Raw genomic sequence first — 20,674 nt, 5'->3', positions numbered from 1 at the left:
ACAAAAATTGGTCCATATCGGTTCATAATCATGGTTGCCACTAGAGCCAAAAATAATCTACCAAAATTTTATTTCTATAGAAAATTTTGTCAAAATTTTATTTCTAGAGAAAATTTTGTTAAAATTTTATTCGGTTCATAATAAAATTTTCATCATTGTCAAAATTTTATTTCTATAGAAAACTTTGTCAAAATTTTATTTCTACAGAAAATTTTGTCAAAAGTTTATTCCTATAGAAAATTTTGTTAAAATTTTATTTCTGTAGAAATTTTTGTCAAAACTTTCTTTCTATAGAAAATTTTGTCAATATTTTTATTTCTATAGAAAATTTTGTGAAAATTTTATTTCTATAGAAAATTTTGTTAAAATTTTATTTCTGTAGAAAATGTTGTCAAAATTGTATGTCTACTTTGTCAAACTGAATTATATACGTATTGGATCGATCTTTTTTGATTTAATATATACCACGTATGGACTTACATACAATTTAGAAGATGGTGTTAGGAGGTTTTAAGATACCTTGCCATCGGCAAGCGTTACCGCAACTTAAATAATTCAATTCTGGATGGCAGTGTTTAGAAGAAGTTTCTACGCAATCCATGATGGAGGGTACATAAGCTTCGGCCTGGCCGAACTTATGGCCGTATATACTTGTTTTTTAATTGACTTTCCATTAATTTTTTAATTGATACTATCATTTCTGTGGTTGAAGACATTTCAATTAAAAATTTAATTGACTCAATTAATTTCGTGAATGAATCAGATTTTTTTTGTGGCGAAATAAAATTTTGACAAAATTTTCTTTAGAAATAAAATTTTTATAAAATTTTCTATAGAAATAAAATTTTGAGAAAATTTTCTATAGAAATAAAATTTTGACAAAATTTTCTATAGAAATAAAATTTTGAGAAAATTTTCTATAGAAATAAAATTTTGACAAAATTTTCTATACCACAGAAATAATATTTTGACAAATTTTTTTTCTGGAAATAAAATTTTGAGAAAATTGTCTATAAAAATAAAATTTTAACAAAATGTTCTATAGAAATAAAAGTTTGACAACATTTTCTATAGAAATAAAATTTTAAAAAAAAAATTATAGAAATAAAATTTTTAAAAAAATTACTATAGAAATAATATTGTGACAAAATTCTCTATAAAAAACAAGTAAGGAAAGTCTAAAGTCGGGCGGGGCCGTAGTCGTATATCCTGCACCACTTTGTAAATCCACATTTTCGATACTACATCAAATCCGTCAAATGTGTCGGGTGTTATATATAAAGGTTTTTGTCCCAAATACATACATTTAAATCTGACTCCATCTGAACACAATTTATATTCTATAGACTTAAAATTTAAGTCGGCTAATGCCCTGGGATGGTACACTATGTTAGTAAAAAACAAGTAAGGAAAGTCTAAAGTCGGGCGGGGCTGACTATATTATACCCTGCACCACTTTGTAGATCTAAATTTTCGATACCATATCACATCTGTCAAATGTGTTGGGGGCTATATAAAGGTTTGTCCCAAATACATACATTTAAATATCACTCGATCTGGACAGAATTTAATAGACTTCTACAAAATCTATAGACTTAAAATTTAAGTCGGCTAATGCACTAGGGTGGAACACAATGTTAGTAAAAAAAATATGGGAAACGTATAAATCTGAAGCAATTTTAAGGAAATTTCGCAAAAGTTTATTTATGATTTATCGCTCGATATATATGTATTAGAAGTTAAAGAAAACTAGGGTCATTTACAAGGAAAATGTTGGTATTTTGACCATTTTTGTCGAAATCAGAATAACATATATATGGGAGCTATATCTAAATCTGAACCGATTTCAACCAAATTTGGCACGCATAGCAACAATGCTAATTCTACTCCCTGTGCAAAATTTCAACTAAATCGGAGTTAAAAATTGGTCTCTGTGGTCATATGAGTGTAAATCGGGCGAAAGCTTTATATGGGAGATATATCCAAATCTGAACCGATTTCAAGAAAATTTGGCACGCATAGTTACAACGCTAATTCTACTCCCTATGCAAAATTTCAACTAAATCGGAGCAAAAAATTGGCCTCTGTGGGCAAATGAGTGTAAATCGGGCGAAAGCTATATATGGGAGCTATATCTAAATCTGAACCGATTTTGCTGATATTTTGCAAGTTTTTCGAGACTCATAAAATATTCGGATGTACGGAATTTGAGGAAGATCGGTTGATATACACGCCAATTATGACCAGATCGGTGAAAACTATATATGGCAGCTATCTAAATCTGAACCGATTTTTTCCAAAATCAATAGGGATCGTCTTTGAGCCGAAACAGGACCCTATACCAAATTTTAGGACAATCGGACTAAAACTGCGAGCTGTACTTTGCACACAAAAATACATCAACAGACAGACAGACAGACAGACGGACAGACAGATAGACGGACATCGCTAAATCGACTCAGAATTTAATTCTAAGCCGATCCGTATACTAAAAGGTTGGTCTATGATTACTCCTTCTTGGCGTTACATACAAATGCACAAACTTATTATACCCTGTACGACAGTAGTGGTGAAGGGTATAAATATGGGAAACGTTTAAATCTGAAGCAATTTTAAGGAATCTTCGAAAAAGTTTATTTATGATTTATCGCTCGATATATATGTATTAGAAGTTTAGGAAAATTAGAGTCATTTTTACAACTTTTCGACTAAGCAGTGGCGATTTTACAAGGAAAATGTTGGTATTTTGACCATTTTTGTCGAAATCAGAAAAACATATATATGGGAGCTATATCTAAATCTGAACATTCTTCAACTAAATTTGACATGCATACTTAGTATTTTAATTCTACTCCCTGTGCAAAATTTCACGTAAGTCGGACTACAACTTTGAACTCTGTGGTCATATGACGGAAAATCGGGCGAAAGATATATATGGGAGCTATATCTAAATCTGAACAGATTTCAATAAAATTTAGCACACTTGACTACACTACTAATTGTACTCCTAGTGCAAAACTTCAACCACATTGGGCTAAAACTCTGGCTTCTGGGGCCATATAAGTCTGTATCGGGCGAAAGATGTATATGAGAGCTATATCTCAATCTGAACCGATTTCAATCAAATTTGGCACACCTGACTATAGTACTTATTGTTCTCCTGGTGTAAAATTTCAAACAAATCAGGGTAAAACTATGGCTTCTGGGTCCATATAAGAGCATATCGGGCGAAAGATATATATCAATAGGGTTCTATTCTGACCCAAAACATGAGCTTGTGCCAAATTTGAAGGCGATTGGACTTAAACTGCGAACTAGACTTTGATCACAAAAATGTGTTCACATACAGACGGACATGGCTAGATCGACTCAGGGACCTTCTGGGTGTTGCAAACATATGCACTAACTTATAATATCCACTTCCACAGTGTGGCGCAGGGTATAAAAAAAATTGTCTATAGAAGTAAAACTTTGGTAAAATTCTCTATAGAAATAAAATTTTGATAAAAATTTCTTTAAAAATAACATTTCGACAAAATTTTCTATAGAAATAAAATGTTGACAAAACTTTCTATAGAAATAAAATTTTGACTTAACTTTCTACAGAAATAAAATTTTGACAAAATTTTCTATACAAATAAAATTTTGACAAAATTTTCTTTAGAAATAAAATTTTTATAAAATTTTCTTTAGAAATAAAATGTTGAGAAAATTTTCTATAGAAATAAAATTGTGATAAAATTCTCTATAAAAATAAAATTTTGACACAATTGTCTATAAAGTAAAATTTTGGTAAAATTCTCTATAGAAATAAAATTTTGATGAAAATTTCTTTAAAAATAACATTTTGACAAAATTATCTATAGAAATACAATTTTGACTAAACTTTCTATAGGAATAAAATTTTAACAAATTTTCTATAGAAATAAAATTTTGAGAAATAAAATTTTGACAAAATAGAATTTTGACAAAATTTTCAATACAAATAAAATTTTGACAAAATTTTCTATACAAATAAAATTTTGACAAAATTTTCTTTAGAAATAAAATTTTTATTTAATTTTTTATAGAAATAAAATTTTGAGAAAATTTTTTATAGAAGTAAAATTTTGACAAAATTTTCTATACCATAGAAGAAATAACACTTTGACAAATTTTTCTATGGAAATAAAATTGTGACAAAATTTTCTATAGAAATAAAATTTTAACAAAGTTTTCTATAGAAATAAAAGTTTGACAAAATTTTCTATAGAAATAGAATTTTGACCAAATTTTCTATAGAAATAAAATTTTAACAAAATGTTCTATAAAAGTAAAATTTTAGGAAAATTTTATAGAAATAAGATTTTGACAAAATTTTCTATAGAAATAAAATTTTGACAAAATTTTCTATAGAAATACAATTTTCAAAAAAAAAAATCTCCAAATTTGGTAGATGATTTTTGGTTCGAGTGGCAACCGTGGTTAGAACTAAACCCGATTATTGACATAACAGTTTTTTCAACAATTTGAAAACGCGTTGCATGCAGATGATTTTTAAATGCGTGCAAATGATACAAATTGCTTTTCAGTAAAAATTTCAAAATATTATTATAAGCCGATCTCTGATGTGACTTGCGTGACTCTCCAAATCGTGCAACAATTGGTCCGTATGGGTCTATTATTATATATATCCCCTATATAAACCGATACGCTTGATTTCCGGAACTTTCTGGAGTTGCAAATTTCATACGGGGCTGAGGGAACTTTTCGAAATTTGGGGAAGGTTGCTTTCAAAATGACAATATCATTGGTCGTAAAAAAAACGAAAATTTTCGTTAAAAGTACGAAATTTGTCATTGATTTACAACCAAAGAAATTTTTCATTTAAAGTACAAAATATTTCGTTCTTTTTACGAAGAAAAGTTCTTAAAAATTTTTTCGTAGTTTGTAAGAAAAAACTTCGTACTTTTTATGAATATGTTTCATACTTTTAATGAATATGTTTCATATTTTTTATGAATCAATTTCCTTCTTTTTATGAAATTTTTTCATACTTTTTACGAACAATTTGTACACTTTTTATGAAAATGTTACGTACTTTTAACGAAACAATGTCGTAATTTTTATGAAAAACTTTCATACTTATTGTGAAAAATGTTCGAACCTTTAGAAAAAAAAAACAATTATAGTCCAAAGTGCATTTGGTTGTAGTAACAAGTTTGAAAAATATTATCACTACTTTACATCTTAAGTTTTTGAATAACCTTTAGTTTGGTTGATTCACTTTTATTCATTGAATACTGTCATCCAAATGAGAAGTAGCATAGACCTGCATTAAAAAATTGAATAAAGGAATACACTGAAGCACATAATCAAAGTCAATTTTATGTCGCGAATTTTACAACTTCAATGGAACTTCTACGTTATTTCATAGAAAATGTTTCGTACTTTCTATGAAGAAATTTTAATGCAGAATGTTTCGTAAAATATTCATAAATTCTTAAAAACTTCTTCACAAAAGTCATGAAATTTGAAGATAGTTTCGTTAAAAGTACGAACTTTTTAAGAAGAAAAGTTATTGTAGAATATTTTTTAGACGTTTCTTAATTTCGTAAAATTTACGAGAATGAAAGAAAATTTCGTTGTTTTAATGAAGAATTCACGAAGAATAATTAATGAAGAATTAATTAACGAAGAGAATTCTTTCGGTGTAGAAGTTTACTTTCTGAACATTCCATAATAGCTACTAATTCGATACTAAATTCATTGTCAGTATTACATGTTGATCATGAGACATGCTTCTAAGGAAGTAGAAATGTAAAAAAGTGGAATGGAAGAGTTGATGGAGGACCCGGGTTGCTCTTAAACAAAAACTTCCAATTTTTTACTTGGCTGTATTATATGGGTATTTTACTTCCTGGAAGTTTTTTGAGAAGGTTTTGCTAATTTAGAGAATTGTCAACTTTTCCGATATTAACAGAGTTTTATTCTGTTAATATATTAATCTCATTAATTACACAGAATCTCATTAATTACACAAAAATATTTTTTGTCTTTATTCGTGAAATTAATTGACCCAATAAATTTTTCATTGAAATGTCTTCAATCACAGAAATGATAGTAGCAATCACTAACGTCAATTAAAAAAAAGGGGTATATAAACTTTGTCATTCCGTTTGTAACACATCGAAATATTGCTCTAAGACCCCATAAAGTATATATATTCTGGGTCGTGGTGAAGTGTTTATTGAAGCATATTTCATAAAAACAACGAAGATAATTCTTTCGGTGTATTTTGAAAAAAAAAAAATACATCGAGTCACACTTTGATTTGTGTTACGGGCAATTTTCCAAATAGCAAAGGAATAAAAAAAAAACAAAAAAAATTGCACAAAAGAAAGTGAAAATATAATTTACTAAATAAAAATTATTTATTTTAATATATTTCCAAACATAAGTTTATTTGCTATAATGATTTGGTGATAGTCTTTTATTAAGGTATTTTTTTTTATATAAAATTTTGTAAAAAAAAAATTGCAAAATGGAGTAAATTTTAACGTCTTTTAAACGTAAGAAATCTTACTAGAAATATATTGTTGTTCAATTTTCGTCGGTGTACAACTAATCTTACAAAAACTTGTTGATGACCTACAAACTTTTTCGCCACAACTATTGTGGAGGGAGACTCATATCAAACAACGACATCCCTAATGTGTATAGTTAAAACGTCTAGAAGTTGTATAACAACATTTGTGTGCCTGAACAAACCATAAACTTTCAAAATAATTTTGAGCAACGTATATAATATTTTCTAAATAATGTCATAATTTTAATATAAGTTACGTTTTAGCGTTTTTTATTTATTTTTGTAGTCCATAATGCAATGTAAATTATACCTGGCAACCCTACTTCTCATTGCTTTATTTATTTCGGAGCATAATATTGTACTCTCTCTACAACTGCCTCTCTCAAAATGCCCAATGCCATTCATTTGTTGCGTTTGGTGGTTGAGAGGTAAACAGCTGTTTTATTCATGGCAACTGGCACCACAATCAAGCGGCAAGAAAAATTTTTGTGCCACAACGAGGAAAAAGAAATTGTTTATCAATTTAACACATTAACAATTAAAACAATTGTGCAAATATCGAAGAAATATATATAGGCTACAGGTAAATTCCATGTGTTTCAAGTATTTGCAAAGAATAATTCTATAAATACGCAAAGTGAAGTCTCTAGCAACTTACCTTGTATGCCGGCTCGGTCACATTCAATTTTTTCTTTATTAATTGGCAAATTCGATTATTTTAATATTCGAAATGAAGTCTTACAACATGCACAATAAAATTTTACACAATTTTCACTAGTTCTTTATATTTTTATACAATATTTTATTGTTTTTTGTCCACCAGCAATCAATTCACAGCACACTTTTATGAAACAACCATATCGACTGAAAGCCCAACAATACCATACAGCTGCTTGTTTGCTTTATGTGAGTCAGCTGTTTGGTTTTGAGTGTTAGTATGAAAGAGATGCGAATGAGAGAATTCGTTTGTATGTTAAGAGTAAATAGTGGGTTTGTGTTATTCCCAGTATTAATCTCTTAAATTATAGTGGTCGTATAAAGTTGTTGTGACGTCACAGTGTGGTTACCGTATGCCAGATGGGATTGGTGTTTAACGGAAATTGCCGTTTAATTTAAGCATTTTAATAAACGCTACGTGACACTAATGGATTTCTGTACATTAATGTGTTTATGCACAACCAAGTGATTCGAACAGTTAAAATGAATTTTAAATTAGTGTGTTAGTATTAAGAAGACAGTTGCCACTCGCGCCATATATAATCTATCAAAATTTAAGGAAAATTTTACTACAAATCTAGCAAATTAAAAAAAAAAAAAGAAAAACCTATTTTGAAGCTTTCGATCAACTTTTGTGGCTAGTATGAAAAAAATTATTTTCTTCGAATGAATGAATGACTTCCTATAGTGAGAAATTTGTCGAATTTTAACTGTTTTAACGATTTTAGCTGGTACCATTAAAGGACTATTTATCCAAAAAGGTGGGTATTAAGTTCGAGTTTAACCGCTAAAATCGTCATTTTTTCATGATTACTTTTCTTTAATAATCCATTTTAAGGAATACAAAGTTTGTGAAAATTTGCTTTGGGCTTTTCCCCATCAAGTTATAAAAAAATTTGCAACAAATATGTATAATTTTATACCTTTTTCTTACCGATTTAGTTTTCACTTTAGCGATTTTAGCGGCTAAACTCGAACTTATTACCCACCTAAAGGGAGACATTTAAAAGAAATTGAAATTATAGAAAATTTTCTAAAAATTTTATTTTTATAGAATATTTGTCTCAAAATGTTTAAAAATTTTAATTCTATAGAAAATTTTGACATAATTTTATTTTTACAGAAAATTTTTCCAAAATTTTATTCTTCAGAAAATTTTGTTTCTATCTTAAATTTTCTCAAAATTTTATTTCTATAGAAAATTTTCTCAAAATTTTATTTCTATAGAAAATTTTGTCAAAATTCTATAGACAATTTTCTAAAAAAATTATTTTTATAGAAAATTTTCCACAATTTTATTGCTCTAGATAATTTTGTCGAAATCTTATTTCTATAGAAAATTTTGCTGAAATTTTATTTCTATACAAAATTTTGTCAAAATTTTATTTCTACAGAAAATTTTTCCAAAATTTTATTTCTGTGGAAAATATTGTCAAAGTTTTTTTTTATACAAAATTTTGTCAAAATGTTATTTCTATAGTAAATTGTCTCAAAATTTTATTTGTACAGTAAATTGTCTCAAAATTTTAGTTCGATAGAAAAACTTCTCAAAATTTTATTTCTATAGAAAATTTTCTCAAAATTTTATTTTCACAGAAAATTTTGCAAACATTTTATTTTTATGGAAAATTTTCTCACAATTTAATGTTTTTTCTATAGAAATAAAATTTTTACATTTTATTTTTATAGAAAATTTTTCCAAAATTTTATTCTACAGAAACTTTTGTTTCTATAGTAAGTTTTCTCAAAATTTTATTTCTATAGAAAAATTTCTTAAAAATTTATTTCCATAGAAAATTTTGTCAAAATTCTATAGACAATTTTCTCAAAATTTTATTTTTATAGAAAATTTTCCACAATTTTATTGCTCTAGATGATTTTGTCGAAATCTTATTCTATAGAAAATTTTGCTGAAATTTTATTTCTATAGAAAATTTTGTAAAATTTTATTTCTACAAAAAATTTTGTCAAAATTTTATTTCTACTGAAAATTTTTCCAAAATTTAATTTCTGTGGAAAATATTGTCACAGTTTTTTTTTTTTTTTTTTTTTTTTTTTTTTTTTTTTTTTTTTTTTATAGAAAATTTTGTCAAAATGTTATTTCTATAGTAAATTGTATCAAAATTTTATTTGTCTCAAAATTTTATTTGTCTCAAAATTTTAGTTCGATAGAAAAACTTCTCAAAATTTTATTTCTATAGAAAAGTTTCTCTAAATTTTATTTTCATAGAAAATTTTGCAAAAAAATTATTTTTATAGAAAATTTTCTCACAATTTATTGTCTTTTTGTACAGAAATAAAATTTTTACATTTTATTTTTATAGAAAATTTTTCCAAAATTTTATTCTACGGAAACTTTTGTTTCTATAGTAATATTTCTCAAAATTTTATTTCTATAGAAAAATTTTTTAAAAATTTATTTCAATAGAAAATTTTCTCAAAATTTTATTTCTATAGAAATTTTTTTAAAATTTTGTTTCTATAGAAATTTTTTTCAAAATTTTACTTTTATTGAAAATTTTCTCAAAATGTTATTTCTATTGAAAATTTCGTCAAAATTTTATCTCTATAGAAAATTTTATTTTTATAGCAAATTTTCTCAAAATTTTATTTCTAGAGAAAATTGTGTCAAAATTTTTGGTTTGGTTTGGTTTTTGCTTGCAAATTTTGTCAAAATTCTATAGACAATTTTCTAAATTTTTTTTATTGAAAATTTTGTACAATTTTATTGCTCTAGATGATTTTGTCGAAATTTTATTTCTATGGAAAATTTTGCCGATATTTTATTTCTATAATAAATTTTGCCAATATTTTATTTCTATAGAAAATTCTGTCGAAATTTCATTTCTGTAGAAAATGTTGCCAAAATTTTATTTCTATAGAAGATTTTATCAAAATTTTATTTCTATTGAAAATATTTCAAAAGTTTTTTTTTTTTAGAAAATTTTGTCAAAATGTTGTTTATATAGTAAACTAGCGTAACCCGGCTTCGCTGCGCCTTCCGAAGCATATTTGGAGGAATATTTTGCGTTAACTTAGTCAACTATATCCTTCGTGCTGAAAAAAAAATTCGAAAAGATTTGAATTCTTTTAAACAAATCGGATTACTTGATTTTTCGTATATAGGTACAAATACGACGGGAGAGGGTGTACCTTCTTCTATATTTCTTGTGAATTTTAAATGTGGTTTGTCAAGGAAAGGTATCCTTCTCCTCAACATATCTGAAAATTAAGCACTATATTACAATAACATACAAAGAATTACTGTTTCCCATCCAATAAATCGGAAAAAGCAAAAATAGTAAATAATTTTACAACATTAACATTTGCTAAAATGTTGAAAAATGATGCACCCTCTACGTTGGCTGTCAATTTCATGTAAATTTAAGTTCTTTACTAAAAAGAAGTCTGGCAGAAACCTGTGCAAAAATCATAAAATTATGTACCGAGTTCCCATTTACGGACAACCCTCTACTTTCAATTTAAGAAAAAAAAGACGGACAAAAGGGAACCCTCCCCCCACCTTCGCTCCACTCCGACCTGATATCGGGCTATCACGTACCCTATATTAATTTCGCAACTACTCAATGGTCCCTATAAATTCTATCGAAGTAAATCGACAAAGTTTATTCCAATTTTCCCCTTCCCAACCAGATATCGAAAATCAATATACTAATTTAAAAATCATGTATAATTTTAATCACCTCCTCCCACGTTCCCTGTAAATTTCAAGTAGATCGGCGATGTTTAAATTTTGCTCTATTGCTTTAAAGGGACGTCACTTTCGCCGATACAATATCGACAAACACCGTAGTGAATAGCACCCCTAACCTTCCCTTAAAAATGTTGAAACTTTCCTTCAAGTGTGGGGCAAGGAAGGTTGCCTCTTCGTTCATAACCTTCCCCCACTGCCTATGTAAATTTCAAGAAAACTTAAGATTTGTTGTTTTTTTGCAGTTTTAGAGGAAGACCTCCTTCCCGACTAAATATCGAAAAGTGATATAGCGTATCTTTTGTAAACGTCCCAGAAAATGTCAAGCAAATTATAAGCCTAAAAGGGCGGCCTCTCTTCCGTCCAAATATCACAAAATCAGGTATCAACTATTAACATCGTAGCCTCTCCCCAGTCCTCTGTAAATTTCAAGTAACTCGGTAAAGTTTAAGTGTTTCTCTGTATATACTTAAGAGAAGCGGATGTCTCCCTATGCCCTTTTATTTTTATTAAAAAATCAAGAACCTGATATAAATTTCATAACCCATTTTTTCCGTAAAATTTCAGTCGGGGAAGTTTAGTTTTGTTTGTACTTTCAAACAAAAAAATTTGGGCGAAGGGGTGATCCCCCTCCCCGACCATATATCGAAAAATAATGTAGCGGATTTTTGTCTAGATGCCAACCCTAACATTCAATGAAAATTTCTAGCAAATCGCATAATTTTGTTCCAAGTTTCAAAAAGTAGGGCAAGGGGGAGGCCCCCCTCCCCATCCACATATGAAATCATCGGGTACCCCATATTAATTCCATAACCACGCCACATGTTCACTGTAAATCTCAGATAATTTAGAGAATTTTAGTTTTTTAACTGTACTTAAAAAAAAGTCGAACAAAGGGGAGGCCCCCCTCCGCCACCAAATATCGAAATAAAAAGTAGTGGATCTTTGTCTAGATGCTAACCCCAATCTTCAATGAAAATTTCAAGCAAATCTGTCAACTTTGGTCCAATTTTCAAAAAGTCCGACGAAGGGGAGGTCCCCCTCCGCGACCAGGTGTCAAAAAATGAGGTACCCTATTTTCACCACATGAACGCCCCCTACGATCTCTGAAAGTTTCAAGTAAATCGGGTCAGCCGTTTCGGAGCCAACTCGGAACATACAAACAAACAAATAAACAAACATAGATTGAATTTTATATATATAGATTGTCTCAAAATTTTATTTCTATAGAAAAATTTCTCAAAATTTCATTTCTATAGAAAAATTTCTCAATTTCTATAGAAAATCTTGTCAAAATTCTAGTGAAAAAAAAAATGATCGAAGTTTTAGTTCTATATAAAATTTAGTCAAAATTTTATTTCTATAGAAGGTTAGGTGGCAGCCCGATGTATCAGGCTCACAAAGATTATTCAGTCCATTGTGATACCACATTGGTGAACTTCTATCTTATCACTGAGTGCTGCCCGATTCCATGTTAAGCTCAATGACAAGGGACCTCCTTTTTTATAGCCGAGTCCGAAGTGGTTGCACATTGCAGTGAAACCACTTAGAGAAGCTTTGAAACCCTCAGAAATGTCACCAGCATTACTGGGATAATCCATCGCTGAAAAACTTTTTGGTGTTCGATCGAAGCAGGAATGGAACCCACGACCTTGTATATGCAAGGCGGGCATGCTAACCATTGCACCACGGTGGATCCAATTTCTATAGAAAATGTTGCCAAAATTTTATTTATATTGAAAATTTTGTCAAAATTTTATTTATATTTTGCGAAAATTATATTTCTATAGAAAATTTTCTTAAAACGTTATTTTTATAGAAAATTTTGTCTAACTTTTATTTAAGAAGAGAATTTTATGAACATTTTATTTCTATAGAAAGTTTTGTTAAAATTTTATTTCTATAGAAAATTTTGTCGAAATTTTATTTCTATAGAAAATTCTGTCAATATTTCATTTCTATAGAAAATCTCGAAATTTTATTTCTATAGAAAATTTTGCAAAAATTTTATTTCTATAGAAAATGTTATCAACATTTTATTTCTATGGAAAATATTGCCAAAAGTTTTTTTTTTATAGAAAATTTTGTCAAAATGTATTTCTATAGAAAATTGTCTTAAAATATTATTTCTATAGTAAATTGTCTCAAAATTTTATTTCTATAGAAAATTTTCTCAAAATATTATAGCTATAGATGATTTTGTCGAAGTTTTATTTCTGTTGAAAATTTTCACAAAATTTTTTTTATAGGAAATTTTGTCAACATTTTATTTCAATAAAAAATTTTGCCAAAATTTTATTTCTATAGACATTTTTATCAACATTTTAGTTCTATAGAAAATGTTGGCAACATTTTGTTAAAATTTTCTTTGTATAGAAAATTTTGTCAATTTTTTTCCTTCGTTTTGTTTTGTTATTGTTGGTTTTGTTCTTTAAGCGTTGTTGTTGTTTTTTGATTTCAGCTGAATACCATGCATTGACTAAACTTTTCCTCTGTTGGTTAAGCTACACTTGTAGTTCAATGCATGGTTTTAAGCTGAAATCAAAAAACAACAACAATGCTTAAAAAACAAAACCAACAATAACAAAACAAAACGAAGAAACAAAAGAGGAAGCACGCTCAAAATAAACCCAGCCAACTGCACTCAAATCGATGATTTGACAGTGGCATAGGAAAAGAGATATGTTTGTACAAATTTATTTCGCCATAGGCCGGCTATCATGCAAAACCTTTTTTCGGAGGGTTCAAGTGTGGTTCATTGTTGGGTTTAATGAACTGCCTGAATTTATTCTGATAATTGGTTGATAGTTTTGCTGCAAGTAGTGGATGCTGATGAGGAATGTGGTAATTCCGAAACGTGCGTCCATCCAACCATCTTGCAGACTATAGGGCTTTGCCCAAATAAATTTGACAAACATTCTTTTCCTCTGTTGGTTAAGCTACACTTGTAGTTTAGTCAATGCATGGTTTTAAGCTGAAATCAAAAGAACAACAATAATGCTTAAAGAACAAAAACCAACAATAACAAAAAAAACGAAAGTATATTTCTACAGAAAATTTTGTTAAAATGTTATTTCTATAGAAAATTTTGTCTAACTTTTATTTATGTAGAGAATTTTATGAACATTTTATTTCTATAGAAAATTTTGTCGAAATTTTATTTCTATAGAAAATTTTGTCAATATTTTATTTTTATAGACAATGTTGTCGAAATTTTATTTCTATAGAAAATTTTGGCAAAATTTCATTTCTATAGAAAATTTTGGCAAAATTATATTTTGTCAACCTAAATGCAACCTAAATTTTAGAATACGCTATTTACAAAATATTGAGGACAAATTTCTTTAAAAAGAATGAAATTTTAATTAAACTCATGTTTATAATCTCTGTTTCAATTTTTGTTTATTAAATGTAGGACATTTGGAAAATTTGCTTCCCTGCAATAAAGTCGTATGTCTTTGAACTAAGGCAGATTTCCCTTAAAACAAAGAAACACATTTTGGATTTAATAGAAATCGTCCTTAAATTAACTGAAATAATGAATTTGTAGATTTAAGATAAAAACGCTACGATCAACAACTGTTCACTGTACAGAATAAGGATCTAAAAAGGTTATACATTCATAGGATTTTCAAAACGATACAGAAGTATAAGTTTCCCTCTAGAAATTAAAGAAAACATTTCCTACAAATTTTAATTTTAATGTCACGGCTGCGTGAAAATGGGCACCGGAAAATGAACTCATTTCAATCTAGGACTCATATGTTCGGACAAGCTTTATAATGAAAATGGGTCCTAGGAAAACTCGTTCAAAAACTCTAGTGAAATGAATATAAGTCCAAAAGAAAATGTAAATTGAGCCTGAAAATCGACCCCAAAAGCCAAATTAGGGCTCATTTTCATTTTTAGTTTTAACGACTTTGTGAAAATGAACTCTAATTGCTCGTATATTATATATCTGTCATGAGCTTGTATAAATAAAAATGTATATCAGATTTTTTTGAAATTCGAAATTTAGTGTTCTTTTAGACTAGAATGCAATATTTAGGAAATTTTATATTGGTCCATGTTGGATATAGCCCCCATATTTGTATTCGAAATTTGAAATATGATTTTCTCTCACATACATATGGTTCATTTAGGTACTGCTTTGCGAATCCTTCTTAGTTGCCCTTCATTCTTTACTTTTTAAGTCTCTTCGAAACAAGGGCAAGCATGATACAATGTTGTAAATTCTATCGATGAAAATTTATTGATTTTACCAATAAACCTAATCATAAGAAGAGGACAAAACGAATATGTAACCATCAAAACTCAGGCCTACAAAATTTCACAATTTTACCATGCATTCAGGTAATCTCAGTTAGAGAATCTTGCAACTCTCTCCCATGGAAATTCTTCATTTAATGAAATTCAACAAAAACTCTAAACCTGTCCACCCCATTGATAAATTATTGATGTTGCTGTCACTTCCATGTGCCATGTGAAATATATCTTTACTACTATCGTCATCATCTTCCACATTGGTGGAACTCCAGCGACCAGTAATAACATCACTAACATCATCATCATCGTCAATATCGTCATAATAATCATTGCCATCGCCTTCTCATCGTCGTCAATCCAAGCAATGAATTGTGAAGAGCATGGAAAGAAATTCACCAAATGTTGTTGGCCATGAAAAAAACACAACTTAACTCTTGAAAAGATTTGATCTTTTTGACTTTAGACAAGTTTAGATTTCTATGTTGGGGTTTGCTCATTTGCGTGATCCCTCCCAAAATCATAAAGAATGTTGAGGTATGAACGAATTTGTCCTCTACTACAGAAAGATACGATTGCCATTCCGTTTGTGAAATATTCAAAATTTCTCATGGGAACGGGATCTTTGCACCACAGATAAACGATTAGTGCAACTCATTGGCCAGCAGAAGCTAAATCAGATGCAATTTATTTCGGGACATCTTCCTCCATATGCTTCCCCGCACAATGGTTTTGTCCCACCTGAAGGATTTTGAATCACCACTGTGAGGTGTAATCGCTGCGGGTGGACTCCCAGAACTGATCCGTCATAGCATGGAAGTATAGTCATAGTTATTATGTTGTAGGTTACGGGGCCCTCATCATAAGCTGTGTATCGTCGCCAGAGTACATGACTCTCCCGTGCAATAATATTCGCTGTAGGAACCACTGCCTTCCAAATACACCGGGCTCCTTAGAAAACTCAAAGACATTGGAGATTTTACGGACCATGTACGCAAGGATTGTAATGTGGTGGAATCTTATAAGTGGCTGTTATACAGACACAACCGATTGGTACAGACGATCAAATTGATCGTTCACCACATTCTGACCTGTGAATGAGGATGTCTCCTCAAGAACTATGGGTGACTACAGCTTAACAGCCTCTCACTTTTCTTTTCTTATATGTTAGACCTAACTTCGCAGGAGAATCTATGAACACAAAATAAGGGAGCTGAGCCACGTGTTCCGATTGCTCAGTGTTCCGATTGCTCAGACTCTGGTATTTTGGATCATAGTGGAGGATATCGCGAATCATGGTAGAAGATATGACCGAGAATAAATCAATCGTGTACAAGCACCTCCTCTCTTAGATATTTCCGCCATCACCAATTCAGCAACCAAACGCTTTTCCCTCCTTATAAGTGAGACCTAACTTCACAGGAGAACCTAATAAGACAGAATAACAACTTGGAAATGTTCGGAAAATACAGCTATTGCCATTTTAGCTTAGTGTCACCTCCTCTCATGTACATGTTGCTCAGGAATATATCCGTGACATCATTAACGTTGCAGCCTCTCGCTTTTCCCTTCTATTACGTGAGATCTATCTTCGCAAACGAACCTAAGAACACAGAAAAAGGGAGCTGATTGTGGGGAACCACCTGCCCAATTTGCACGATATCTAGCCACGTGTTCCGATTTCTCAGGCTCGGGTATTTGGGATCATAGTGGAGAATATTGTGAATCATGGTAGAAGATATGACAGAGAATAAACCAATCGTGTACAATCACCTCCTCTCTGAGATATTTCCCTCATCACCAAATCAGCCGCCACACGGTTTTCCCTCCTTACATGTGAGATCTAACTTCCTAACCTACTAACAGAGAATAAGGGAAATGATTCTGGAAATGTACTTGGCTAGACTATGGAACGACGAGTTTCCTCCGGTCGCTGGGACATTGCTCGCGGAGGAAGGGTCCGTCAAAGAAATGTTTATTAGTAGTGACAGAGAAAGGAAAAGACGGTGTTATGCATTGATATAACAAGTTATTGATGGTAAATCGTCTACAATTAGGATAGTATATAATAACTGGAGATACGGCTGGTGAGAGCACGTTCCGGGACGTGGTACAGATTCGAGGAGGCCTTATGGACTTGAGATGGTGGCCTGGATAAACACAACGGACTGGGCTGACAGCGTGTTTGGTCTGATCAACGGTATGACAGGAATGGGCGAAGTGAATGGCGACCTAGCTAAGTACGCTCTGGAAGTCTGGGTAGGATCTTGGAACAGCGACCTGGCTAAGTGCGCTAGCGAATCTGGGCGATTGAATGGCGACCTGTCTAAGTACGCTCTGTAAATCCGGTGAGACGTATGGAAACGAGGCAGTGGTGACTCAAAGGTGGTCCTGTAAAACTTTGGAGCTAGATAACGCTAAGCGACGGGGAATGGAGAACGGACAGTGACCCGGGGCAAGCTAAGGACTAGGAACAGAGGAGGGGATAGATGCGACGACACTTGGAACTGTGACTTTGGTAAGTACAGAGTCAATGGGATCGTGAAATTCTGGAGTGACTGCGACCTGGTTAAGTACACAAGTCAAACGTAGAGCAGAGTAAATGGGATCGTGAAGATCTGGAGTGACTGCGACCTGGGTAAGTACACAAGTCAACCGTAAAGTCAATGGAATCGTGAAGATTTACGGTGACGGTGGCCTTGATAAGTACACAAGTCGAATGTGTCAATGAGTCAATGGGATAGTGAAAATCTAAGGTGACTGCGACCTTGATAAGTACACAAGCCAAATAGAGAATGAGGCTCCGTAGGATCGAAAAGATCTACGGTGACTGTGCCCATGATAAGTACACAAGCCAAACGTAGATGTGGGTCAGTCGATCGTGGAGATCTAAGGTGGCTGTGAACTTGATATATACGCAAGCCAAAACTACCGCGGGTTGTTACATCTTTGGTGCGAAGGAAAACAACGTGATGTAACGTAAACCGGCGACCTTGAAGTACCACGTGTATTCCATTTGTACAAAAACATGCCAGTAAATCTATGCGACAAGAGATCTTGACGAGTCAGTTCAGTGTTAGATAATATTTCTCACGGCGCCACCGTAGTACAATGGTTAGCATACGCGCCTTGCATACACATCATGGTTTCAGTCCTAGCTTCGATCAAAAAGTTTTTCAGCGGTGGATTATCCCACCTCAGTAATGCTGGTAACATTGCTGAGTGTTTCAAAGCTTCTCTAAGTAGTTTTACCTCAATGTGGCACGCCCTTCGTACTCGGATGGAGGAGGTCCTTTGTCATTGAGCAAAACATAGAGTTGGACAGCACTTAGTGATAAGCGAGAAGTTCACCACTGTGAGAGAAAAGTTCATAATGGACTGAATAGTTTAAGTGAGACTGAAATATCGGGCGCTGCACTATACCTAACCTTACCATGATTCTCGCGCTTTTTAACGTGTCTCGTTTTCCAACACATCTGAAATGTTGTTTTACAAGGGAATAAAGCCATACTATGTGGTAGGATGTGGAACCATCTGCCGGGTTAATTAGAATACATCCGCAAGAATTATGGGTGACTGTTATATTGCGAACGGTAGTCGCATGTGGAAATTTATGGTAAGAAGACAGAGTCGCGAAATATCGAAAAACACCTCTAGCATGGTTTAATCTCTGTGAGTTAATCCCTCCACACATTTTTGATTTCACTTTCAATACCTACCCTTCTAAATTTTTATACCCTCCACCATAGGATGGGGGTATATTAACTTTGTCATTCCGTTTGTAACACATCGAAATATTGCTCTAAGACCCCATAAAGTATATATATTCTGGGTCGTGGTGAAATTCTGAGTCGATCTAAGCATGTCCGTCCGTCCGTCCGTCTGTCCGTCTGTCCGTCTGTCCGTCTGTCCGGCTGTCCGTCCGTCTGTGGAAATCACGCTAACTTCCGAACGAAACAAGCAATCGACTTGAAACTTGGCACAAGTAGTTGTTATTGATGTAGGTCGGATGGTATTGAAAATGGGCCATATCGGACCACGTTTACGTATAGCCCCCATATAAACCGATCCCCAAATTTGGCTTGGGGAGCCTCCCGGAGCAGCAACATTCATCCGATCCGGTTGAAATTTGGTACGTGGTCTTAGTATACGGTCTCTAACAACCATGCAAAAATTGGTCCATATCGGTCCATAATTATATATAGCCCCCATATAAACCGATCCCCAGATTTGACCTCCGGAGCCTCTTGGAGGGGCAAAATTCATCCGATCCGATTGAAATTTGGTACCTGATGTAAGTATATGGTCTCTAACAACCATGCAAAAATTGGTCCATATCGGTCCATAATTATATATAGCCCCCATATAAACCGATCCCCAGATTTGACCTCCGGAGACTTTTGGAGGGGCAAAATTCATCCGATCCGGTTGAAATTTGGTACCTGATGTTAGTATACGGCCTCTAACTACCATGCAAAAATTGGTCCATATCGGTCCATAATTATATATAGCTCCCATATAAACCGATCCCCAGATTTGACCACCGGAGCCTCTTGGAGGAGCAAAATTCATCCGATCCGGTTGAAATTTAGTACATGGTCTTAGTATACGGTTTTTAACAACCATGCAAAAATTGGTCCATATCGGTCCATAATTATATATATCCCCTATATAAACCGATCCCCAGATTTGACCTCCGGAGCCTCTTGGAAGAGCAAAATTCATCCGATCCAGTTGAAATTTGGTACATGGTGTTAGTATATGGTCTCTAACAACCATGCAAAAATTGGTCCATACCGGTCCATAATTATATATAGTTCCCATATAAACCGTCCCCAGATTTGACGTCCGGAACCTCTTGGAGGAGCAAAAGTCATCCGATACGGTTGAAATTTGGTACATTTTGTCAATATATGGCCTGTAACAGCCATGTAAAAATTGGTCCATATCGGTCTTTAGTTATATATAGCCGATGACTTATTACACAAAAATTGGTCCATATCGCCAAAAATAATCTACCAAAACTTTATTTCCATAGAAAATTTTGTCAAATTTTATTACTATAGAAAGTTTTGTCAAAATTTCATTTCTATAGAAAGTTTTGTCAAAAGTTTATTTCTATACAAATGTTTGTCAAAATTTTATTTCCATAGAAAATTTTGTCAAAATTTTATTTCTATAGAAAATTTTGTAATCTACCAAAACTTTATTTCCATAGAAAATTTTGTCAAATTTTATTACTATAGAAAGTTTTGTTAAAATTTCATTTCTATAGAAAGTTTTGTCAAAAGTTTATTTCTATAGAAATGTTTGTCAAAATTTTATTTCTATAGAAAATTTTGTAAAAAAATTATTTCTGTAGAAAATTTTGTAAACATTTTATTTCTATACAAAATTTTGTCAAAATTTTATTT

General features: G+C 31.5%; 1 protein-coding gene across 1 annotated transcript in view; it reads right to left on the bottom strand.

The window, feature by feature from the left end:
* Positions 1-7,408, bottom strand: part of LOC142223924 (uncharacterized) — a 323,096-nt gene extending 315,688 nt beyond the window's left edge. The window contains exon 1 of the mRNA XM_075293738.1: positions 7,227-7,408. The gene's annotated coding sequence lies outside the window, so the exon portion shown is untranslated. The remainder of the gene's footprint in view (positions 1-7,226) is intronic.
* Positions 7,409-20,674: the final 13,266 nt, after the last annotated feature.

This window comes from Haematobia irritans, chromosome 2 (genome assembly GCF_050003625.1).
Source record: "Haematobia irritans isolate KBUSLIRL chromosome 2, ASM5000362v1, whole genome shotgun sequence".
NCBI lineage: Eukaryota > Metazoa > Arthropoda > Insecta > Diptera > Muscidae > Haematobia > Haematobia irritans.
Note: the sequence above shows the minus strand (reverse complement) of the source record. Positions and strands in the feature narration are given on the sequence as shown.